Below are 20,433 nucleotides of genomic sequence, written 5' to 3' on the forward strand. Positions count from 1 at the left end.
TGATTGCCCAGGACTCTCAGAAATTAAAATAAGTAAATAAATAAATAAACAAAAACACAATAATACTAAAATTTAAATATCTCAACAGGACCTCCAACGGCCTGCATGACATAAAATTGTCAGTTTCTTCAACCCCATCTCAATATATGCTCCCCATAGATTGCTCATTGCAATCACAATGGCTTTCATACAAATTCATAGCCTCTTCCTACTCCCTCTTTCATTTACTTTATAAACTGCAAATTGTATTACAGACCTCATCTAAAGCTTCCTAACAGAACTTTCCCTGAAATCACTAAGTCATCTGCCTATGACAGACTGATAATATTATTCTAATTTCTTTGTAATATTATCATGAGCTTACCTGGTGGCTCAGACAGTTGGGTTTGATCCCTAGATTGGGAAGATGCCCTGGAGAAGAGAATGGCTACCCATTCCAGTATCTTTGTCTGCAGGATTCCCTGGAGAGAGGAGCCTGGCAGGCAACATACAGTTCATGGGGTCTCAAAGAGTTGGACACAACTGAGTGACTAACACTTTCACTTTCAACACTTAATTATATCACTAGCTGAACTAGATGATAAACTCCATCAGTAGACAGACACTGTATCTTTCTTTTTGCTTACCATGGTCTTCTTAGAACCTAGTATAATGCACAGCACATCTGGGTTCAGTATAGAAAGAACTCAAGGAAAGAGAATATTTAGTGAAAGACATTAAAACAGATACAAGTTTAATATCCCTGATATACTAGAAAAGGGGTACTTGGATACAACAAAACTAGCAGAAAGATGGCCTATGTAAGGCTTTCCAAAGTTTGAAAAAAATTACTGAGACAGTGATAAAATTGCAGCCTGCAGCAAGTGGTACCTTTTGCATTTAATTACAATAATGTAGCAATAATAATAAAGAAGTCAAGGTTTACTCAAATTTAACATGTGCCAGGAACTTGTCTATACATGGTAACTCCTTATATAAAAGAATTATTATTATCTCTATTTCGATGTAATAATATTGAAGAACACAGAGTTTCTTGTCTGGAAACATACCTGAGTTACACTTAAGACAAAGCTGTGCTTAAGTATGAACCCAGGTATTAGTATATAGCATATATTCTTTGGGCTTCCCAGGTGGGTTAGTGGTAAAGAACCCAGCTGCCAATGCAAGAGATGTAAGAGATTCAGGTTCAGTCTCCATTTCGGGAAGATCCCCTGGAGAAGGAAATGGCAACACACTCGTTTCTTGCCTGAAGGATCCCATAGACAGAGGAGCCTGGCAGGCTACAGTTCATAGGATCACAAAGAGTCAGACACCACTGGAGCGACTTAGGACTAGCACTAGCACATATATTCACTTGGAATTATATTATATTTTCATGAAGATCCACCCACACTATATAAATGCACAAACATAAATTTTGGTGAATGACTGCCCAAGCACAGTCAATCTTTTGAGGCACCCATGGCTAATACAACATAACAACAGTATAACAGTACAGCATGAGAATCTATTGTAAATGCTAATGAACATATTTGTATTTTCTACTAGAATTTCTTTTCCTTAATATCTGGGATTATATATTATTCAACTTTACATTATAAAGGCCATATTATACTTCATGTAAAGTATATGCTTAATAATGATGGTTTAGAAAATATTTGAGCACATTCAAATTCAGAGTTTTCAAATAAGATTTGTTCACTTTCAAAGTCATTTGAGATTACTTCACTTAGGGGAAAGAACAGTGTGTATGTGTCTGTGTTTGTACAGGAGCAAAAGTCATCAACTATTATCCCTAAATATGATCATTCTTTGACATTGCCTTTCTTTGGGATTAGAATGAAAACTAAACTTTTCCAGTCCTGTGGCCACTGCTGAGTTTTCCATATTTGTTGGCATATTTAGTGCAGCACTTTCACAGCATTATCTTTCAGGATTTGAAAAAGCTCAACTGGAATTCCATCACCTCCCCTAGCTTTGTTCGTAGTGATGCTTTCTAAGGCCCACTTGTCTTCACATTCCAGGATGTCTGCCTCTAGGTGAGTGATCACACCATCGTGATTATCTGGGTCATGAAGATCTTTTTTGTACAGTTCTTCTGTGTATTTTTGCCACTTCTTCTTAATATTTTATTCTTCTGTTAGGTGCCTACCATTTCTGTCCTTTATTGAGCCCATCTTTGCATGAAATGTTCCCTTGGTATCTCTAATTTTCTTGAAGATATCTCTAATCTTTCCCATTCTATTGTTTTCCTCTATTTCTTTGCATTGATTGCTGAGGAAGGCTTTCTTATCTCTCCTTGCTATTTTTTGGAACTCTGCATTCGAATCGGTATATCTTTCCTTTTCTCCTTTGCTTTTCGCTTCCCATCTTTTCACAGCTATTTGTAAGGCCTCCTCAGACAGCCATTTTGCTTTTTTGCCATTCTTTTTCTTGGGATGGTCTTGATTCCTGTCTCCTGTACAATGTCATGAACCTCCATCCATACTTTATCAGGCACTCTGTCTATCAAATCTAGCCTCTTAAATCTATTTCTCACTTCTGCTGTATAGTCATAAGGGATTCACGTCTTACCTGAATGGTCTAGTGGTTTTCTCCACTTTCTTAAATTTCACTCTGAATTTGGCAATAAGGAGTTCATGATCTGAGCCACAGTCAGCTCCCAGTCTTATTTTTACTGACTGTAAAGAGCTTCTCCATCATTGGCTGCAAAGAATAGACTCAATCTGATTTCAGTGTCGACCATCTAGTGATGTCCAAGTGTAGAGTCTTCTCTTGTATTGTTGGAAGAGGGTGTTTGCTATGACCAGTGTGTTCTCTTGGCAGGACTCTATTAGCTTTTGCCCTGTTTCATTCTGTACTCCAAGGCCAAATTTGCCTGTTACTCTAGGTGTTTCTTGACTTCCTATTTTTGTATTCCAGTCCCCTATAATGAAAAGGACATCTTTTTGGGTGTTAGTTCTCGAAGGTCTTGTAGATCTTCATGGAACTGTTCAACTTCAGCTTCTTTGGCTTTACTGGAAAAGATCAGTTTTCAGAGAAAGGCAATGCCAAAGAATTCTCAAACTACTGCACAGTTGTACTCATCTCACATGCTAGTAAAGTAATGCTCAATATTCTGCAAGCCAGGCTTCAGCAATACGTGAAGCATGAACTTCCAGATTTTCAAGCTGGTTTTAGAAAAGGTAGAGGAACGAGAGATCAAATTGCCAACATCTGATGGATCATCAAAAAAGCAAGAGTTCCAGAAAAACATTTATTTCTGCTTTATTGACTAAGCCAAAGCCTTTGACTGTATGGATCACAATAAACTGTGGAAAATTCTGAAAGAGATGGGCATACCAGACCATCTGACCTGCCTCTTCAGAAACCTGTATGCAGGTCAGGAAGCAGCAGTTAGAACTGGACATGGAACAACAGACTGGTTCCAAATAGGAAAAGGAGTACGTCAAGGCTGTATATTGTCACCCTGCTTATTTACCTTATGTGCAGAGTACATCATCTGAAATGCTGGGCTGGAGGAAGCACAATCTGGGATCAAGATTGCTGGGAGAAATATCAAATACCTCAGATATGCAGATGACACCACCCTTATGCCAGAAAGTGAAGAAGAACTAAAGAGCCTCTTGATGAAAGTCAAAAAGGAGAGTGAAAAAGTTGGCTCAAAGCTCAACATTCAGAAACCTAAGATCATGGCATCTGGTCCCATTACTTCATGGCAGATAGATGTTGAAATAGTGGGAAACAGTGACTGACTTTATTTTTCTGGGCTCCAAAATCACTGCAGATGGCAATTGCAGCAATGAAATTAAAAGACACTTACTCCTTGAAAGGAAAGTTATGACCAACCTTGGCAGCATATTAAAAAGCAGAGACATTATTTGCCAACAAAGGTCCATCTAGTCAAGGCTTTGGTTTTTCCAGTGGTCATGTACGGATGCGAGATTTGGACTCTAAAGAAAGCTGAGTGCCGAAGCATTGATGCTTTTGAACTGTGGTGTTGGAGAAGACTCTTGAGAGTCCCTTGGACTGCAAGGAGATCCAACCAGTCCATTCTAAAGGAGATCAGTCCTGGGTGTTCATGGGAAGGAATGATGTTGAAGCTGAAACTCCAATACTTTGGTCACCTGATGCGAAGAGCTGACTGATTGGAAAAGACCCTGATGCTGGGAAAGATTGAAGACAGGAGGAGAAGGGGACAACAGAGGATGAGATGGTTGGATGGCATCACTGACTCGATGGACATGGGTTTGGGTGGACTCTGGGAGTCAGTGATGGACAGGGAGGCCTGGCGTACTGCAATTCATGGGGTTGCAAAGAGTCGGACAAGACTGAGCAACTGAACTGAACTGAACTGAAACATGATCATTATATTTTAAATATTCATGCAATAAGTATGCCATGTATTTGTTCACTTAAAACACTATGATAACTTCATTCAGAAGAAGAAGAGAACCTACCTGACCACGTTCCTTCTTCTGAGTTCCACTTAGCAAATTAACACCCAAAACATGAATCCACAAAAAGGAAATTAGTAGATATTGAACAGCAGCAAGGATACTAACAATGAAATATATATTAAATCATCTCAAAGGTAATAATGAACAATAATATTGGAAACCCTATGTTTCTTGTGTTTTGAAAAGAGACAACTGCAATTTAATTTTTGAATATCAGAAAATGTAGGATCATCTCCAGCAGCTGAGATAGCTAATTAAAACTGTTTCACCTGTTTTTTTCATGCCCATGATTTCTAGTTGAAGCCTATTGAATAAAGAGAAAACTAACACAAATTTATCATTTTGCATTTTATTTGTTAAATGAGTATCTCAGTGCACTTAAATTTTTTGCATATATACAAATTATTCTTTCCTTCTTTTATACTAGATATAGCATCAACTATTTGATATTGAAAAGAATTCCAGACGATTGATATTTATTGTCAATATTTTTCTAGAGATTTGGTACTGTAAATAATATGTGTAATAGATTTGAAGATCCATATTGTGGAAAAAGCACACTTCCATTTATCCACACATAAATAATCTCATATTATTCTGTAAGAGTCACTGAGATCAGTTATCTGGAATGAGAAACATAAGGAATACAACTTCAAAAATTACTCAAATTTCAATCTGTAAAATTAAAAATGAGGGGGGCATATGCTGAATTAATTCTCTAACATTTTCCTGTGACAGTAGGAAAAAATTCTGAGGATATTACAGAGTCAGAGGACCTGGGTCATCTGGTAGAGGAATGTGAAAAAAAATAAGTGTGCAAAACAGAAATTCAGATCCACCCCATATTGTGAAATAAGAAGATGAATTACTTTTGAATAGATACCATAATAAAGTAAGTCCCTTATTGTAGGTTACTGTCTAGAACCTTTGTTTCATGGGTTTTATCCACTAGAGTATTTTATTAGATGTGTCTTTTGCAAATTTAAATGAGGTACATCTTATCAGTTTTCCTTTTATAAATGGTGCTTTAGTATTGTATGAAAAAGTCATTCCCCAAACTGAAGTTACTATTTTCTCCAGTGTTGCCCTCTAGAAATTTTACAGTTTGCTTTTACACTTGCATCTGAAATTCAAATTGATTTGATTTTGGCGAAAGCTATAAGGTCTATGTCTAGATTTATTTAATTATATGAGCAGTTCAGGTTCCATCACCAAGTAAAAGGACACACATTATATCACCAGCTATGGCATTATAGTTGTATCATCATATCATTTAGCTTGGGAAAAGTTTGAAACTGGCTCATGACTGACTTAGTAAAAACATATAATAAGGCTTAGATTATCTAGCAGAATTATCTATTCAAATGTCATCTTAATTGATTCTGAATATTTCTTTCCCACTGTGGGACGTTACTATCTATTTAATGATAAGAAACATATGCAAGCAGCTCATACAACTCAACAGCAGAAAAACAAACGACCCAATCAAAAAGTGGGGAAAAAATACTAAACAGCTGTTTCTCCAAAGAAGACATACAGATGGCTAACAAACACATGAAAAGATGTTCAAAATCACTCATTATTAGAGACATGAAAATCAAAACTGCAATGAGATATCACCTCACACCAGTCAGAATGGTCATCATCAAAAAGTCTACAAACAATAAATGCTGGAGAGGGTGTGGAGAAAAGGGAACGCTCTTGCACTGTTGGTGGGAATGTAAATTGATACAGCCACTAAGGAAGACGGTATGGAGATTCCTTAAAAAAAAACTAGGAATAAAACCACCATATGACCCAGCAACATGACTCTTAGACATATACCCTGAGGAAACAAAAATTGAAAAACACACATGTATCCCATTGTTCACTGCAGCACTATTTACAATAGCTAGAACATGGAAGCAACCTAGATGTTCATCGACAGATGAATGGATAAAGAAGTTGTGGTATATATATACAATGGAATATTACTCAGCCATAAAAAGGAATGCCTTTGAGTCAGTTCTAATGAGCGGGATGAACCTAGAACCTATCATGCAGAGTGAGGTAAGTCAGAAAGAGAAAGATAAATATTGTATTCTAACACATATATACAGAATCTAGAAAAATAGTACTGAAGACTTTATTTACAGGGCAACAGTGGAGAAAAAGACATAGAGAATAGACTTATGGGCATGGGGAGAGAGGAGGAAAGGGAGAGATGTATTGAAAGAGTAACATGGAAACACATTACCAAATGTAAAAGATAGCCAACAGAAATTTGTTGTATGGCTCAGGAAACTCAGACAGGGTCTCTGTATCAACTTAGAGGGGTGGGATGGGGAGGCAGATGGGAGGATGGTTCAAAAAGGAGGGAATATATGTATACCTACGGCTGATTCACCTTGAGGTTTGACAGAAAACAACAAAAGTTGATAAGGAAATCATCCTTCAATAAAAAAAATAAATTAATTAAAAAAAGAAATATATACTCACATATATGCCCATGTGTCAAAAAAACAGCTGGCCATCCTATTTTTGATTCTCTATCACACAAAGCACACATAGACATTTAATGGACATAAAAAATGACTACAGTGTAACAACAAATAATCAAAGTAAGATCTAATATTTGAGGTGTTCTGTGTAACATGTTGCGTGTCAGTTCAGTTCAGTCACTCAGTCCTGTCCGACTCTTTGCGACCCCATGAATTGCAGCACGCCAGGCCTCCCTGTCCATCACCAACTCCTGGAGTTCACGCAAACTCACGTCCACCGAGTCGGTGATGTCATCCAGCCATCTCATTCTTTGGCATCCCCTTGTCCTCCTGCCCCCAATCCCTCCCAGCATCAGAGTCTTTTACAGTGAGTCAACTCTTCACATGAGGTGGCCAAAGTACCGGAGTTTCATCTTTACAATCAGTGCTTCCAAGGAACACCCAGGACTGACCTCCTTTAGAAGGGACTGGTTGGATCTCCTTGCAGTCCAAGAGACTCTCAGGAGTATTCTCCAACACCACAGTTCAAAAGCATCAATTCTTTGGCGCTCGGCTTTCTTCACAGTCCAACTCTCACATCCATACATGACCACTGGAAAAACCATAGCCTTGACTAGATGGATCTTTGTTGGCAAAGTAATGTCTCTGCTTTTGAATATGCTATCTAGGTTGGTCATACCTTTCCTTCCAAGGAGTAAGCGTCTTTTAATTTCATGGCTGCATTCACCATCTACACTGATTTTGAAGCCCCCCAAAAATAAAGTCTGACACTGTTTCCCCATCTATTTCCCATGAAGTGATGGGATCAGATGCCAAGATCTTCGTTTTCTGAATGTTGAGCTTTAAGCCAACTTTTCACTCTCCACTTTCACTTTCATCAGGAGGCTTTTTAGTTCCTCTTCACTTTCTGCCATAAGGGTGGTGTCATCTGCATATCTGAGGTTTTTAATATTTCTCCTGGCAATCTTGATTCCAGCTTGTGCTTCTTCCAGCCCAGCGTTTCTCATGATGTACTCTGCATATAAGTTAAATAAGCAGGGTGACAATACACAGCCGTAAAGTATTCCTTTTCCTATTTGGAACCAATCTCTTGTTCCATGTCCAGTTCTAACTGTTGCTTCCTGACCTGCATATAGGTTTCTCAAGAGCCAAGTCAGGTGGTCTGGTATTCCCATCTCTTTCAGAATTTTCTGCAGTTTATTGTGATCCACACAGTCAAAGGCTTTGGCATAGTCAATAAAGCAGAAACAGATGTTTTTCTGGAACTCTCTTACTTTTTCGATGATCCAGCAGATGTTGGCAATTTGATCTCTCGTTCCTCTGCCTTTTCTAAAGCCAGCTTGAACATCTGGAAGTTCACCGTTCACATATTGCTGAAGCCTGGCTTGGAGAATTTTGAGTATTACTTTACTAGTGTATGAGATGAGTGCAATTGTGCGGTAGTTTGAACATTGTTTGGCATTGCCTTTCTTTGGGATTGGAATGAAAACTGACCTTTTCCAGTCCTGTGGCTACTGCTGAGTTTTCCAAATTTGCTGGCATATTGAATGCAGCACATTCAAAGCACCATCTTTCAGGATTTGAAATAGCTCAACTGGAATTCCATCACCTCCACTACCTTTGTTCGTAATGATGCTTTCTAAGGCTCACTTGACTTCACATTCCAGCATGTCTGCCTCTAGGTGAGTGATCATACCATCGTGATTATGTTGGTCATGAAGATCTTTTTTGTACAGTTCTTCTCTGTATTCTTGCCACCTCTTCTTAATATCTTCTGCTTCTGTTAGGTCCATACCATTTCTGTCCTTTATTAAGCCCATCTTTGCATGATGTTCCCTTGGTATCTCTAATATTCTTGAAGCGATCTCCAGTCTTCCCCATTCTGTTTTTTCCCTCTATTTTTTGCATTGATTGCTGAGGAAGGCTTTCTTATCTCTTCTTGCTATTCTTTGGAACTCTGCATTCAGATGCTTATATCTGTCCTTTTCTCCTTTGCTTTTCACTTCTCTTGTTTTCATACCTATTTGTAAGGCCTCCCCAGACAGCCATTTTGCTTTTTTGCATATCTTTTCCACGGGGATGGTCTTGATTCCTGTCTCCTGTACCATGTCAGGAACCTCAGTCCATAGTTCATCAGGCACTCCATCTATCAGTTCTAGTCCCTTAAATCTATTTCTCACTTCCATTGTATAATCATAAGGGATTTGATTTAGTTCATACCTGAATGGTCTAGTGGTTTTCCCTACTTTCTTCAATTTAAGTCTGAAGTTGGCTATAAGGAGTTCATGATTGGAGCCACAGTCATCTCCCAGTCTTGTTTTTGCTGACTATATAGAGCTTCTCCATCTTTGGCTGAAAAGAATATAATCAGTCTGATTTCGGTGTTGACTATTCGGTGATATCCGTGTGTAGAGTCTTCTCTTGTGTTGTTGGAAGAGGGTGTTTGCTATGATCAGTGCATTCTCTTGGCAAAACTCTATTAGTCTTTGCTCTGCTTCATTCCATATTCCAAGGCCACATTTGCCTGTTAATCCAGGTGTTTCTTGACTTCCTACTTTTGCATTCCAGTCCCATATAATGAAAAGGACATCTTTTTTGGGTGTTAGTTCTAAAAGATCTTGTAGGTCTTCATAGAACCATTCAACTTCAGCTTCTTCAGCATTACTGGTTGGGGCATAGGCTTGGATTGCTGTGATATTGAATGGTTTGCCTTGGAAACAGAGATCATTCCGTCGTTTTTGAGATTGTATCCAAGTACTGTATTTCGGACTCTTTTGTTGACCATGATGGCTACTTCATTTCTTCTAAGGGATTCCTGCCCGCAGTAGTAGATAGAATGGTCATCTGAGTTAAATACACCCATTCCAGTCCATTTTAGTTTGCTGATTCCTAGAATGTTGATGTTCACTCTTGCCATCTCCTATTTGACCACTTCCAATTTGCCTTGATTCATGGACCTGACATTCCAGGTTCCTATGCTATATTGGTCTTTACAGCATTGGACCTTGCTTCTATCACCAGTTGCATGCACTACTGGGTATTGCTTTTGCTCTGGCACCATCCCTTCATTCTTTCTGGAGTTATTTCTCCACTGATCTCCACCTATGGACCTGGGGAGTTCCTCTTTCAGTATCCTATCATTTTGCCTTTCCATACTGTTCATGTTGTGCATAACATGTGTGTAATATGTCTTCTGAAAACATACCCTTTCTACATATAAAAAAATGAGTTATTTTATGTTCAGGGACATGATATGAATCACGTGACAAAGGAAAGCAGGATCTCAAGGAAGAAGGTAGCTTACTTGGCAGCCTTTTTCATGAATGTACTTTGAATATGAAAATTAATGGGGCCTTTTAAATGAAAGTTTTAATTTTTACTAGTTGATATGTATCCCCCAAGTAAGTTGAATTTTTAACCCTACTAAGTTTTATCTGAAATATATTGAAAAATTATCTATAATTTTGCATATAATATAGAGATGTTTTATGTGTACATATATTTAGGTATATAATACATGGGTATTGAGTGTATTGTGTGTTGTTATTATATATCTGTAAATTATGAACTTTTTAAAATTTTTATTTTTTTAATTTCCTTTGGCTGTATTAGGTCTTCATTGCTGTGCAAGATTTTCTGTAGTTGTGGTTGAGCGGGAGCTACTCTCTAGTTGCCGTGTGCAGACTTCTCATTTTAGTGGCTTCTCTTATTACAGAGAATGGGCTGTAGGCATGCCAGCTTCAATAGTGTAGCACATGTGCTCAGTAGTTGTGGCACATAGGCTTCATGCTCTGCAGTATGTAGGATCTTCCCAGACCAGGGATCAAACTCATGTCTCCTGCATTGTCAGGTGGGTTCTTTACCATTGAGCCACCAGAGAAGCCCTGAACATGTTTTTATTTAGAATTTTTTTTTCCTTAAAAAAGGCTTGATCTATCCTGATGTTGAAACCAGAAAGTGGGAAAAATAAAGTAAAATAATAATTTAAACCCCACATTCCTTATTAAGCATGGGGATCATTTACAGGTAATGTGATTTTTCTCCTTCTATCACATTGCATTGAACATACATTCTACATAAGTAGTAAGCAAGAAAAGCCATTTTGTAAATGGGATATTATTTAGAATAAGAAATGTAATTTAGAAAAAAAATGCAGACCTGACAATAAGTTTGATCTAGGGGTTATAGTCATTAATACAGATTGTGGCAGTAAAATATTTGCCCTGTTCTGTTTCTTAAGAGTTATAATATGCTGATGTTAATTACATTGAAACACTTGCATTTTAAGGATGAGCATCCTTTAAATGCCAAAGAACAAAAGATGTCTTGGTTAGCTGTCAATCCCAGATTGGATTAGTTTCACTTTTACACTGCTTTGAAAGCTACGTTTCATGAGCCAACTTTCATATTATGGCTTTTACCCTTTATCTTTTCTTCCCTGAGTTTGAAAATCACATTAAGCAGAGTGGGAATGTAGCCAGCAATGTAGTTGCTCAGTAGTGTCGGACTCTTTGCAATCCCATGAACTGTAGCCTGCCAGTCTCCTCTGTCCATGGGGATTCACCAGGCAAGAATACTGGAGTGGGTTGCCATTCCCTTCTCCAGCGGATCATCCTGACCCAGGGATCAAACATAGGTATCCTACATTGCCGGCAGATATTTTATCATCTTAGCCACCAGGGAAGCCCCGTGGCCAACAAGAGTCCTCCTACATTTTATAATACATTTCTGGTTCTGTACAATCTGTGATTTTGCTGCCTATGTTGGTTATTTTGCAACACATAGTAATTTAGAGATAGATTGTCAAATTCTATGAAAAGTCTTGATCACTTAGGGGAAAACTGAACTATCCATGAACATGATCTCTTTATTCAAAAGAAGTTGCAAAAAAGTTGCAAAATTTTAAAATTATTATTCTTACATGAACATTACATATTTCACTTAGAACATCATTTTCCAGAAAGATATTGGTACTTGAAAATAATGACAATATTTGTATCCCCATTCAAGTCTGTGTCTACTATTTGTTTTTTTATCTCTTAGTTAAGAGTTAAAATATGATATTCAGATGATGTATGATAGGATAGTGGATATCTTTTTCTTGTTGCTTGTTATAAGAGGTGCCATTCTAACACTTTATCATCGTAAATGATGCCAGCTAAGGTGTCTTTGTAAATGCAGCTTATCAGGTTTAATAAGTTTTCTTGTCTTAGTTTGTAAGATATTTGCTTCTAATAGTAAAGATGTGTTGATTTTCTTTAACTATTTTAATACAGTGTTTTAGTTAGCACATTATTTTCATCTCAGTCTATGGTGAATTATATTAACAGATTTTTTAATATTAGAGCAGTTCTGTGTTCTTAGAATGAATTTAACTTGATCATAATCTTCAACACTTGATATATTATAGTATTTTGTTTAGGATTATTGCAATTATATCATGTTTTTGTTGTTAGTTGCTTGGTCATGTCCAACTCTTTGCAAAGCTGTGGACTATAGCCCGCCAGTCTCCTCTGTCCAAAGGATTTTCCAGGCAAGAATACTGGAGAGGGCTGCCACTTCCTTCTCCAGGGGATCTTCCTGATCCAGGAATCTCACCTGGGGCTCCAGCTCTGAAGGCTCTTTACTTTCAGAACCACCAGGGAAGCAAGTATGTCGTAGTGGCCTTATATTTAAAACCTGGGTGTGTCTTCCATCTTTCTGTTTTCCTGGAATTTTGCACAGATCTTGGAATGATACATTTCTTGAAATTTTAATAAAATTCTATTTTAAAAAGTTTGGATGTATTTTTGCTTAAGAGTGCAGCTTTTAATTATTGGTACATTTTTTGAAAAGAACTGAGATCATTCTGATATTAATTTCTTCTCAAGTTCAGTTCAGTTCAGTCACTCAGTCGTATCTGACTCTTTGCGACCCCATGAATCGCAGCACGCCAGGCCTCCCTGTCCATCACTAACTCCCGGAGTTCACTTGAACTCATGTCCATTGAGTCGGTGATGCCATCCAACCATCTCATCCTCCGTCATCCCCTTCTCCTTCTGCCCCCAATCCCTCCCAGCTGCTTCTGCTAAGTCGCTTCAGTCGTGTCCGACTCTGTGCGACCCCATAGATGGTAGCCCACCAGGCTCCCCCGTCCCTGGGATTCTCCAGCCAAGAACACTGGAGTGGGTTGTCATTTCCTTCTCCAATGCATGAAAGTGAGAAGTGAAAGTGACGTCGCTCAGTCGTGTCCAACTCTTAGCGACCGCATGGACTGCAGCCCACCAGGCTCCTCCACCCATGGGATTTTCCAGGCAAGAGTACTGGAGTTGGGTGCCATTGCCTTCTCAGATCTCTCCCAGCATCAGGGTCTTTTCCAATGAATCAACTCTTCGCATGAGGTGGCCAAAGTATTGGAGTTTCAGCTTTAGTATCAGTCCTTCCAATGAACACCCAGGACTCTTCTCAAGTAAGTCTAAGTAAATCATAGTTTTTTAGAACTTTTCTATTTCTTTGAAATTTTCAAATGTGTATCCATAACATTCTTGGGATTTTATTCTATTTTTTGAAAATTATATTTCCTTTTTCATTTCTAATCATTTGTATTTAAACCTGTCTTATTTTCTCATTTTTTAGCATTCTCAAAGAGACAATGGCTGTTTCTGCTGATAATCTATATCAATGTCATCTTTTTCTAGTGTATTAATTTGGGTCTTTTATATTATTTATTTTTCTAATTTTCTTTCATTTATAACGTTGTTTCTTTCCCTTATTTTTAAATGTATCTTTTATCATTTACTTCTAAATTAATAGTTTTTAATGCATGGGATCTGTATGATGCAAATTTAGAAAATCTCTTTCAAAGATAGTTTAATGGAAAACCATTGTAAATATTCTATTTTATTAGTATAGGTTATTTACTGTTTTATTATGGGGTGCAAGGATCCCTATATATCCAGTAAACTAAATGTATTTGATATATTTCATACTTTTATATCTTGTGTGTTAGGTCTATCAATAATTTATTTAATCAGCTGATATTTATTGAGGTCCTTCTTGTATTAAATGATGCTATATGCAGAATGTGTCCTTCCCAAATTCATACACTGAAATCCTAATCTTCAAAGATAAGGTACCAGTTGGGTGGGGGCTTTGGGAGGTGATTAGGTCATGAGTGAGGAGTCAGCACAAATGATATCAAAGCTCTTTTCTTTAAACTTTTTATTTTATAGGAATATAGTCAATTAACAATGTTGTGATAATTTCAGGCGGACAGCAAAGGGGCTCAGCCTTACATATACTGTAGCCATTCTCTCCCAACTCCCCTCCAATCCAGGCTGCCACATAACATTGAGCAGAGTTCCCTGTGCTATACAGTAGGTCCTTGATTATTCATTTTAATTACAGCAGTGTGTGCATGTTGTGAGATCAATGTTATTATAAAGGAAACTCCACAGAGATCCATCATCCATTTCATAACCTGAAGACACAGGAAAGAGAAAGTAAACCTTCATCAGAACTTACATGCTGGCCTCTTGTGCTTGGATTTAGTCTAAAGAAATGTGAGAAATAAATTTCTCCTGTTCATAAACTACTTAGTCAGTGGTATTTGGTTAGAGCAGCCTGAATAGACTAAGACAAATGAGGATCTGGTGTAAGAAGAGAGAAAAACCCTTGCCTCAATTAAGAAAGCTTATATTAGTTACATTAAGTGGAAAGGTAGGTTGTAATCTGAAAATATGATTAGAAATTGTCAATTAGCTCTTTCATTTTCATAAAATGCTACATAATATTTTTGAAGTGAAGTGAAATTCACTCAGTTGTGTCCAACTTTTTGCGACCTCAAGGACTGTAGCCCGCCAGTCTCCTTTGTGCATGGGATTCTCAAGGCAAGAATACTGAAGTGGGTTGTCATTCCTTTCTTCACAGTGTCTTCCTGACCCACAGTTCAAACCTGGTTCTCCGGTACTGCAGGCAGATTCTTTACTGTCTGAGCCACTAGCAAAGCCCCAAATAATTTCCCTACCCAGGGATCGAGCCCAGGTCTCCTGCATTGCAGGCAGATTCTTTACCATCTGAGCCACCAGGGAAGTCAATTTATTTTTAGGTTGTACTATTAGAAAATAACAGTTTAGAGTGCTTAAAATTTTCTGGAAAATTTTTATCACTATATACTGGCTCCCTTCTTCTTTAATGACACTTAAAAATCATATATTTAATCTGATATTAATAGAACTACTCATTATTAGCCTGTGGTATACATATTCATGATTATAAAATTTATTTTAATTTCTTTTTAAATTTTCCATGTTTTCATGATTATCAGTTCAGTTAAGTTGCTCAGGCATGTCCGACTCTTTGTGACCCCATGAACTGTAGCACCCCAGGCTTCCTTGTCTATCAACTCTGGGAACTTGCTCAAACTCATGTTCATCCAATTAGTGATGCCATCCAACCATCTCATTTTCTGTCTTCCCCTTCTCCTCCAGCTTTCAATCTTTCCCACCGTCAGGGTCTTTCCCAATGAGTCAGTTCTTCACATCAGGTGGCCAAAGTATTGGAGTTTCGGCTTTAGCATCAGTCCTTCCAATGAATATTTAGGACTGATCTCCTTTAGGATTGACTGCTTTGATCTCTTTGCAGTCTGATGGACTCTCAAGTGTCTTCTCCAATACCACAGTTCAAAAGTGTCAGTTCTTCAGTGCTTAGCTTTGTTTATGGTCCAACTTTCACATCCATTGGGCTTCCCTGGTGGCTCAGAGGTTAAAGCGTCTGCCTCCAATGCAGGAGACCCAGGTTTGATCCCTGGGTTGGGAAGATCCCCTGGAGAAGGAAATGGCAACCCACTCCAGTATTCTTGCCTGGAGAATCCCATGGACAGAGGAGCCTGGCAGGCTACAGTCCACGGGGTCACAAAGAGTCAGGCACAACTGAGTGACTTCACTTCACTTCACTTCACTTCACATCTATATATGACTACTGGAAAAACCATAGCTTTTGACTAAATGGACCTTTGTTGGCAAAGTAATGTCTTTTCTTTTTAATATGCTGTCTAGGTTGGTCATAGTTTTTCTTCCAAGGAGCAAGTGCTTTCTAATTTCATGGCTGCAGTCACCATCTGCAGTGATTCTGGAGTTCAAGGAAATAGTCTCTCACTGTTTCCATTGTTTCCCTATCTATTTGCTATGAAGTGATGGGCCCAAATGCCATGATCTTAGTTTTCTGAATGTTGAATTTTAAGCCAGCTTTTTCACTCTCCTCTTTCATTTTCATCAGTAGGCTCTTCAGTTTCTCTTCACTTTATGCCATAAGGGTGGTGTCATCTGCATATCTGAGATTGTTGATGTTTCTCCTGGCAACCTTGATTACAACTTGTGCTTCATCCAACCCAGCATTTTGCATGATGTACTCTGCATAGAAGTTAATTTAGCAGGGTGACAATATATAGCCTTGTCATATTCCTTTCCCAGTTTGGAACTAGTCCATTTTTCCATGTCCAGTTCTAACTGTTCCTTCTTGACCTGCGTAGTATATAATTTTTAAAAATAATTTAGCTGGGTTTATGCATTTATATTCAGTATAAAAATCTGCTTCTAAGATGGTGAATTTAAATCCTTTACTTCTAGTTTGAAACATGGTGTCTTGGTCATATTTGTACCTCTCATTTTATGGTATTTACCTTAATTATCATAAACCACTGGGCTTTGTTATTTTTAGTGGAATATAGCCTAAATATTCTTAGCATTATACAAGTATAAAAGAAGAAGTGACAATGTAGCAAATGTGGGTGGCATGAGAATCTAAATTAAGTTTAGGGAACTTTCTTTGAACCTTGATATCTATTCAAACTCAGTCACACATATATGAAGCATGATAATTACTCTTCAGTCAGAAAGTGTTCTTATACAGCTTGATGGCTCTACTACCACTCACTTCATGGAAGACAACTCATTCATCCTGGTCATTATTACAACTTATCCCATTGGATCCCTAGAACTCTACTGAGAAGAAATTCTCAATCTGGTGAGATATATTTTCTGTCATGCAGGTGGTACATAAAGGCTTTTCGCTGCTTCGTTCTCTACAGATTCATTTAGCATGAGGCCATCCATGAAGCCAAGATGTCCTATGAGATAGTTAAGCAGTCACACTCACTCCAGTCTGAATAGTGACAGAGAAAGAATGACTTGGCCCTGCAAAAGACAGTGATATGTTCCTGCTGTCCACTCAAACTGCTTCTGGTGGTCTATGCTAAATAACATAGAGGCAAAACCATGGCCAGCTCATTAGCTGCATACCATGTGCTAGGGCTATGTTGATTTGCTCCATAGAAGAGACAAAATCTGGAATAGCAGCTGTAATTGGAGCCACCACCTGTTTTGATAATTGACTGCCATTCATTAAAGCTGTCCAGTTTTTGCAGAGGCCAAATGAGTGAGCTCAATAAGTGCAAGGGAGGAATGAACACCCTTGCTTCTCCGGTCCTTGCTACTGTCCTTAGGTATGTGTGTTGCTTTTGATTCCCAGTTATATATGGAATGCCAGTTCCAGGCCACTCTTCAGCATATAAACTCTGAATCGCTAGTTATGGGTTTTAGCACTTGTACTAGGGTTCAGTGCTCAAATGGGTGTTTATTGCTCATTCCATTTGCATTTTGATTTAGTATTTCTGCTGCTCTTCATCTCCCTCCTACACTCCACTGCACTCCTCCTCTTTCCTCTTCTTCTTCTTCTTTCTATATTTCTGTTTCTCCTTTCTTTTCACTTGACTCTTTCGTTTTCTGGACATTTTTCACTTTCCTATGTCATAGCAACATTCATAAGTATCTTGTGAGTATCAGTATTTTAATTGCATTGTCACAGCAAATCCTTTCATAATATCCTTTCATCCTGACAGAAGTGTAATTGAAGTTATATAGTCATTACTCATTAAGATAGAGTAGGGATACATGATTTAAAAAATTATAGGAAGTAGTTCAAGCTGTAGTGATATCCTCTGAAAATTTAGAAGTTTTTCTTTTGTTATTGAAGAAACTTTATAGTAACAGATTCATAGGTTAGTAATTTCCCTGTCTCCAATTTATGAACATAATTTATTTAGGCATCAAATTAGACAAATATTTTTTAAATCACTCTTTATACTTTAAATAGTTTGTATTTTTCTAACTTTCTCTATATGTAGAGAGTTTATATACAAAAACAATTAACATGTTGGTCAGTGATTCATATAAGAGCAGAGATTTTGAGGTTTTGTTCCTTGTCTCAAGGACTTGGATCTTCCAAAAACTTTAAGCTTCTGTAACAAGTTGAACTTATCTTAACCAACCTCTGATAACACTTTTTAATTAGTGATGAACAATAATCATCCTCACCCAGTTTGTTTGAATCAGGAATATGGAGGCATAATTTTATATATAGTAAAATTTGCCACACTCAAGTGTATAAATCAATGAGTTTTGACAAATGAATACAGTTCTATAAACACCATAACATTAATGATATAGAACATTTTTTTTTACCCAATGAACTTTGCTCATGCTCATTTACAGTTTTCTCTTCACATTTTTAGCTCATGAAAACTACAGTTCTACTTTATTTCACTATTGTTTTATCATTTAAACAAATCATAAAATGGAATTATAAAGTATGTAATTTCATATGTTCAACATCTGAAATTAGTTCAAGGTTGATATATAATATATCATATAAATCATATATATATATATATATATATATATATATATATATATAAGTAGTTTGTTCTTTTTATTGTCAAGTTATGCTCCATTAAATTCAATTTTATGTTCGTAAGTTGATGGTCACTTGGCTGATCCCAGTTTTTGATTATTACAAACACTGTTGCTATGCACAATAAAGCACACAGTTTCTATGGTCATGTTTTCTTTCTATTAAAAGGACTTTGAGATAACTGGGTGGAAATAGTTTTACCTTTGAAACAAGGTATCACACTGGTCTCCAAAGTGGCTATACTATTTTGAATTCTAGTTAGAAATGTATAGAAATGAACACTAAAAAATAAAGAGAGACCTAATGCACAGTATCTTGAGTATAAACAGTAATCAGTTCAGTTCAGTCACTCAGTCGTGTCCAACTCTTTGTGATCCCATGAACTGCAGGCCTCCCTGTCCATCACCAACTCCCAGAGTCCACCCAAACCCATGTCCTTTGAATTGGTGATGCTATCAAACCATCTCATCCTCTGTCGTCCCTTCTCTTCCTGCCCTCAAGCTTTCCCAGCATCAGGGTCTTTGCAAAGTCAGCTCTTCACATCAGGTGGCCAAAGTATTAAAGTTTCAGCTTCAACATCAGTCCTTCCAATGAACACCCAGGACTGATCTCCTTTAGAATGGACTGGTTGGATGTCCTTGTAGTCCAAGGGACTCTCAAGAGTCTTCTCTAACAACACAGTTCAAAAGCATCAATTCTTCGGAAGTTTTGGCCACAGCAATCAGAGCAGAAAAAGAAATAAAAGGGATCCAAATTGGAAAAGAAGAAGTAAAACTCTCACTATTTGCAGATGACATGATCCTCTACATAGAAAACCCTAAAGACTCCACCAGAAAATTACTAGAACTAATCAATGATTATAGTAAAGTTGCAGGATATAAAATCAACACACAGAAATCCCTTGCATTCCTATACATTAATAATGAGAAAACAGAAAGAGAAATTAAGGAAACAATTCCATTCACCATTGCAACGAAAAGAATAAAATACTTAGGAATATATCTACCTAAAGAAACTAAAGACCTATATATAGAAAACTATAAAACACTGGTGAAAGAAATCAAAGAGGACACTAATAGATGGAGAAATATACCATGTTCATGGATTGGAAGAATCAATATAGTGAAAATGAGTATACTACCCAAAGCAATTTATAGATTCAATGCAATCCCTATCAAGCTACCAATGGTATTCTTCACAGAGCTAGAACAAATAATTTCACAATTTGTATGGAAATACAAAAAACCTCGAATAGCCAAAGTGATCTTGAGAAAGAAGAATGAAACTGGAGGAATCAACCTACCTGACTTCAGGCTCTACTACAAAGCCACAGTTATCAAGACAGTATGGTACTGGCACAAAGACAGAAATATAGATCAATGGAACAAAATAGAAAGCCCAGAGATAAATCCATGCACATATGGACACCTTATCTTTGACAAAGGAGGCAAGAATATACAATGGATTAAAGACAATCTCTTTAACAAGTGGTGCTGGGAAATCTGGTCAACCACTTGTAAAAGAATGAAACTAGAACACTTTCTAACACCATATACAAAAATAAACTCAAAATGGATTAAAGATCTCAACGTAAGACCAGAAACTATAAAACTCCTAGAGGAGAACATCAGCACTCAGCTTTCTTAATAGTCCAACTCTCACATCCATACATGACCACTGGAAAAACCATGGTCTTGACTAGATTGACCTTTGTTGGCAAAGTAATGTCTCTGCTTTTTTAATATGCTGCCTAGGTTGGTCATACT

At 37.4% G+C, this 20,433-nt stretch overlaps 1 non-coding gene across 1 annotated transcript; it reads left to right on the forward strand.

Moving 5' to 3' along the window:
• Positions 1-15,664: 15,664 nt before the first annotated feature.
• Positions 15,665-15,736, forward strand: TRNAW-CCA (transfer RNA tryptophan (anticodon CCA)). The gene has a single exon. It is a non-coding gene; the product is annotated as a tRNA-Trp (tRNA).
• Positions 15,737-20,433: the final 4,697 nt, after the last annotated feature.

The sequence above is a fragment of the Bos mutus genome, chromosome 6 (assembly GCF_027580195.1).
Source record: "Bos mutus isolate GX-2022 chromosome 6, NWIPB_WYAK_1.1, whole genome shotgun sequence".
Classification (NCBI taxonomy): domain Eukaryota; kingdom Metazoa; phylum Chordata; class Mammalia; order Artiodactyla; family Bovidae; genus Bos; species Bos mutus.